Source organism: Aquarana catesbeiana, linkage group LG01 (assembly GCF_042186555.1).
Source record: "Aquarana catesbeiana isolate 2022-GZ linkage group LG01, ASM4218655v1, whole genome shotgun sequence".
NCBI classification, from domain to species: domain Eukaryota; kingdom Metazoa; phylum Chordata; class Amphibia; order Anura; family Ranidae; genus Aquarana; species Aquarana catesbeiana.
In genome coordinates this window covers 215,994,979-216,000,978 of record NC_133324.1, presented here as the reverse complement: position 1 = coordinate 216,000,978, position 6,000 = coordinate 215,994,979, and the positions used below count along the sequence as shown (strand labels likewise).

General features: G+C 43.2%; 1 long non-coding RNA gene across 1 annotated transcript in view; it reads right to left on the bottom strand.

Annotated features, from left to right (window-relative positions):
* Positions 1 to 1,098: 1,098 nt before the first annotated feature.
* Positions 1,099 to 6,000, bottom strand: part of LOC141126708 (uncharacterized) — a 31,476-nt gene continuing 26,574 nt past the window's right edge. The window contains exon 4 of the long non-coding RNA XR_012241445.1: positions 1,099 to 1,777. This is a non-coding gene — a long non-coding RNA (uncharacterized lncRNA). The remainder of the gene's footprint in view (positions 1,778 to 6,000) is intronic.

Here is a 6,000-nt window from a genome sequence, read left to right as displayed (position 1 = left end):
TTTTCCCCTTAAAATCAGGGGAAAATCGCGGGTGCGTGTTATACGCCGATCCCCTGCGATCCTGAGCTTCAAAATCGCTGACCGCGATTTGAAAATGGCGCCGCCGGCGCCGAAATACACAGAGCCAGTTCTCGGCTCTTCTCGGCCACTTTCGGCTTCACTCGAGCACCACCCGAACCTAGCCGAGTGTACTCGGCTAGGTTCGGATAGCTCCGCTCACAGTCACGCCCATCCCGGGCAGGACTACGAGTGGAGCCGAAAGGGAACGAGAGCCGCTGAGAAGAGCCGAGGACCGGCTCTGTGTATTTCGGCGCCGGCGGCGCCATTTTCAAATTGCGGTTGGCGATTTTGAAGCTCAGGATCGCAGGGGACCACAGGATCGCAGGGGAGCGCCACGATTTTCAAACTGCGAGCTGCAAGGTTGCACTGGGGCAAGGCTGCACTGGGGCAAGGCTGCACTGGGATAAGGCTGCAATGGACACTGGGGAAGGCTGCACTGACAAGGCTGCACTGACAAGGCTGCACTGACATGGCTGCACTGGGGCAAGGCTGCACTGAGAAGGCTGCAATGATGGGCATTTAAATGTAAGTTTTTTTCCCTTAAACTTCCCTCCTAAAAGTTTTTTTTCCTTAAAATTCCCTCCTAAACTTGGGGTGCGTGTTATACGCCAGTGTGTGTTATACGCCGATAAATACGGTATATATTTTCCAAAAAAAAAAAAAAAATTAAAAAATTAAAAAAAAATATTTTCCCCCCCAAAAAAATTAACCCAAAAATGCACCTTTCAGTGTGCACACAGTAAAATGTTTTAACTACTACAATGTGTGTGGCTGATTATTTATCAATAAGATGTTTTGCTAATTTTTGTGTGGTTACAGTGACAAAGGGCCTTATTAAATAAAGGGAAATGCACTTGACACTACTACAAGTGCACTAGGAGACAAACAAAACTAAATGCAAACAAGAATAAAAACAAGATATTTGAGCCAAAATTTATTTTCTTTATTTTTTTAAGAAATTAGAGCTCTTCTTGAATAGCAATGGCCCCCCGACCATTAAAATAATTGACATATCGGTCACGCACTTGACGTGTGGTTTGGGGGGCCAAGCCAATACGGCAAATATTCAGGCCTGTGAGAGTTTGGTCAACCCCAAGTCCGGCCTCAGGCCCAACAGAGGTCATATATGTAGCGAAATGCCTTCTTAAAAAATTATGGAGTATGCAGCAAGCCAGTATGACATGATTTAGTTTATAGTCCGCCAGATTTATGGTCGAGAGGAACAAACGGAACCGGCTGGCCAGAATCCCAAAGGCATTCTTCACAACTCTTCTTGCTCTGGCCAGCCGGTAATTAAATACCCTCCTCTCAGGGGTGAGTGTCCTTTGGGGGAACGGCCTCAGCAAGTGCTCGCCGAGAGCAAATGCTTCATCAGCGATAAAAACTGAGGGGAGTCCATCCACACTCTGGTCATCAGGTGGCAATCCCAGGCCACCAGTCTGGAGACGCTGGCACAGCTCGGTCTGTGCAAAGACTCTTCCGTCAGAATCCAGCCGTTCTTCCCCATGTCCACAAACAGAAAGTCCAAATGTGCCGAGACCACCGCCATCAAAACTACACTATGGAAGCCCTTATAGTTGTAGAAATAAGACCCCGAATGGGGTAGTGGCACAATGCGGACATGCTTCCCATCAATCGCCCCGACACAGTTGGGAAAGTTCCAACGGTCAGTGAACTAGGAGGCCACAGTCTGCCATTCCTGTGTACTGGAAGGAAACTGTGGAGTGAAACCAAAAAAAAAAAAAAATAAGATAAGTACTTTTAAACATAACTTGGATATCAGATTACACAAAAACATTCTTGAACAACAGCAATCGAACATTATTAATATGCTTTTTTGTTAGTTTAATTATAAAAAACATAAGGCCCACTTATAAGATTACTCACCCCCTCTGATGGCCCATTGAACAATTTTAATGTGGGGGGAGGGGTACTAATTAGGGTAAAAAACACACCTGACAGTTTCAAACATTTGAGGGTGTGGGGGAAGGGTACTAATTAGGTTAAAAAACACACCTGACAGTTTCAAATATTTGAGAGGGTGGGGGAGGGGTACTAAATGGGTTAAAAAACACACCTGACAGTTTCAAACATTTGAGGGGGTGGGGGAGGGGTACTAATTGGGTTAAAAAACACACCTGACAGTTTCAAACATTTGAGGGGGTGGGGGAGGGGTACTAATTGGGTTAAAAAAACACACCTGACAGTTTCAAACATTTGAGGGGGTGGGGGAGGGGTATTAATTAGGTTAAAAACACACCTGACAGTTTCAAACATTTGAGGGGGTGGGGGAGGGGTACTAATTAGGTTAAAAAACACACCTGACAGTTTCAAACATTTGAGGGGGTGGGGGAGGGGTACTAATTGGGATAAAAAACCCAAGGCCTGTTTGGGTCCTGCCCTAGAGGAAGCACATAGAATCAAGTACGAATGTAAGTATGTAAGAGGGGCCTGCAAACAAGGAAAACAAAGAAAAGAAATCCTGCGCTGCTGTGGTAAAGTTGCTTTCCTCGCAAAGTTTTTATGCACTCAGTAGACATAAAAGGATCTGCTATGCAGATGATATGGGACAAAAAAGACACTACCTAAATGATCCTTAATAATATTTTCATGAGTAAGGTACATCGTGCCAATAAGTAAGAAGGACAGATATATACCTTTATTAAACATGCAAATTCCATAATAACAGCACTAGGCTTAATTATTGCATTATTAGATGTAATTTGATCTGAAATGGTAAAAAATAAAACTGTAAATGGGACAGTTACTTTTACAAACAACTATAGGTATATTCAATACCTAAATTACCCTGCTTAACCAGAATGACTATTTCCATTTCCCATGGCGTTACAATATAAGCAGCAAGCTGTGACTTAAGTCTCTATGTGAGGATTAGCGTTTACAATGAATTGACATATTGCTTCCAAAGTTTAAAAGCAATTTTATATAAATGTGAACATTCTAATTGTATACTATTGCATACACCTTACTTGTTCTAACATCAAGAATGTTAGTAAGAGGAAAAGTCCTTTTCCAGAAAGCCTTCCTATGCCCCTTTTTTCTTCATAAAGAACCCATATCTGCTCTTGAAAACTAAATTAAATGCTCTATCTCAAATTAGTTCTATGTTTAGTCAAGTGAAACCTGCATGAAAGCATTCTTTAATTTTCACAGCCATTCACATACTAAAGATTGTGAAATTCTGTTATAAGTTACCTTGCAAGTATTACAATACTTTCTTTATCTGGAGTTTACATGAGAATCAGCAGGAAGCAGGATGAAAACAGCCTTAGGTATGGCAAATATTTATTTTTTGCAACACTGATTAAACCTTGTATCCTCGTCTTAGCACAAAATTGGCAGGCTGGTTATTAAGAGCAAGCTATTTTATTTGCTCTTCTTCACATCCTGGTTCTTTAAATTGAGAAAAACCAGCCAAGATTTGCATGCTAAGCTCTTAAAGTAAATGTTTTTTGCAATGTGCACCTGTGCTAAATAGGGATGAGGCGAACACCCCCGGTTTGCATCCAGAAAACATCCAGAAAACATTCGCGCGAGCATTCGAACACTGTTAAAGTCTATGGGACTCGAACGTAAGAAATCAAAAGTGCAAATTTTAAAGGCTAGTATACAACTTATTGTCCTTAAAAGGGTTTGGGGACCTGGATCCTGCCCCAGGGGACATGTATCAATGCAAAAGAAAGTTTTAAAAATGGCTGTATTTTCGGGAGCAGTGATTTTAACGATGCTTGAAGTGAAAAAATAAAAGTGAAATATTCCTTTAAATATCGTACCTGGGGGGTGTCTATAGTATGCCTGTAAAATGGCGCATGTTTCCCATGTTTAGAACAGTCCCTGCACAAAATTACATTTCTAAAGGAATAAAAGTCATTTAAAACTGCTTGCGGCTGTAATGTAATGTTGGGTCCCGGCAATATGGATGAAAATTATTGAGAAAAACGGCATGGTTAACCCCCCAGGCCATTACCAGGCCCTTTGGGTCTTGTATGGATTTTGAGGGGAACCCCGCACCCAAATTAAAAAAAAAAAGGGGAGGGGCCCTCAGGCCCTATATACTCTGAACAGCAGTATACAGGCGGTCCAAACAAGACAGGGACTGTAGGTTTGTTCTTAAGTTAAATCTGTTTGTAATTTGAAACAGGTAAATTTTTTAAGTGTAGCTCCAGCCAAAAAAAAGATTTTTGGATAACATAGGGAAGGGTTATCATCACCCCTGTAACATTTGTTTTGCTGTCTGTGCCCCTGTTCAGAATATTTCACCTCACTTTCTGTCCCAATGACAATTGGATTTTGAAAATTTGGGTTTTTTAGGAAAACAAGGATTGGTGATAATAAAGCATCAGTGGAGACACCTTTTTTCCATATTAACTCTTACAGGAGAGAATTTCCCTTCCTAGGGGTAGATTTCCTTTCACTAAGAGCTCTTTCACACTGGGGTGGTTTGCAGGCACTATTGCGCTAAAAATAGCGCCTGCAAACTGACCTGAAAGTGCCGCTGCTTTGTCTCCAATGTGAAAGCCCCAAGGCTGGAGCGGTGCTTTGACAGGATGGTAAAAAAAGTCCTGCTAGCAGCATCTTCGGAGAGGTGAAGGAGCGGTGTATACGCCACTCCTCCACCGCTCCTGCCCATTGAAATCAATCTGCAGAGGCGCTTTGCGGTGGTTTTTAACCCTTTCTCGGCCGCTAGCGGGGGGTAAAACAGCCCCGCCAGCGGCCGAATACCGATGGTAAAGCGCCGCTAACAATAGCGGCGTTTTACCGTCGCTGCCGCCCCTGCCCCAGTGTGAAAGGGGCCTTACTGTTGTCTCCCTCCGTTTGTAAGTAGGAGTTGTTTGGAAGTCGGATGTTTGAAAGTAGGAGGCCGCCTGTATATACTATATGGCCTGCCCTATATACTCTGCAGAAATTTGGGCCTTAGGTGTTGGTGGTACCAGAACACTGTAAGCCCTCACAGTTACACTTGGTGGGCGCTGGAACGGGCCCTGCTGTGAAATATTCTATCAAGAATTGTAATTACATGCCCCTGTTGAACAGAGTCAGAAAAATTGGGCCTTTGGTGGTGGTGTGGTGGTGTTGCCATAACACTATAAGCCCTCACAGTTACTCTTGGTGGGCACTGGAACGGGCTCTGCTGTAAAATATTATATCAAGAATTGTAATTACACGCCCCTGTTAAACAGGGGCAGAAAAATTGGGCTTTAGGCACTGGTGCTGGTGCCACAACACTGCAACCCCTCACAGATACTCTAGTTGAGTGCAAGAACAAGCCCTGCTGCAAAATATTACAGCAAAATTGTAATTACACACCCCTGTTAAACAGGGGCAGAAAAAATTGGCTTTAGGCACTGGTGCTGGTGTCACAATACTGCAACCCCTCACAAATACTCTAGTTAAGCCCAGGAACGAGCCCTGCTGTAAAATATTACAGCAAAAATTGTAATTACATGCCTCTGTTAAACAGGGGAAGAAAAATTGGGCTTTAGGCACTGGTGCTGGTGCCACAACGCTGCAACACCTCACAGATACTCTAGTTGAGCGCAGGAACGAGCCCTGCTGCAAAATATTACAGCAAAAATTGTAATTACTCGCCCCTGTTAAACAGAGGCATAAAAATTGGGATTTAGACACTGGTGCTGGTGCCCAGAACCAAAAATGTTCTTGGAAGCTATCAACATGAACATTGAGGAGGAATAGGATAGTCACTCAGCATAACAGGATAGTCACTCAGCATCAGCATAGGCAGTCTTCAAGGGATCTCACATTCATAAAAAAATTAATCGGTTACATCAGCATCAGGTGCTTGGTAGCTGGTGATCCAAGACTGATTCATTTTTATGAAGGTGAGCCGATCAATCTAGTCTGTGGACAGGCGCACTCTGTGATTGGTTACAAAGCCTCTAGCAGCACTGAATGTGCGTT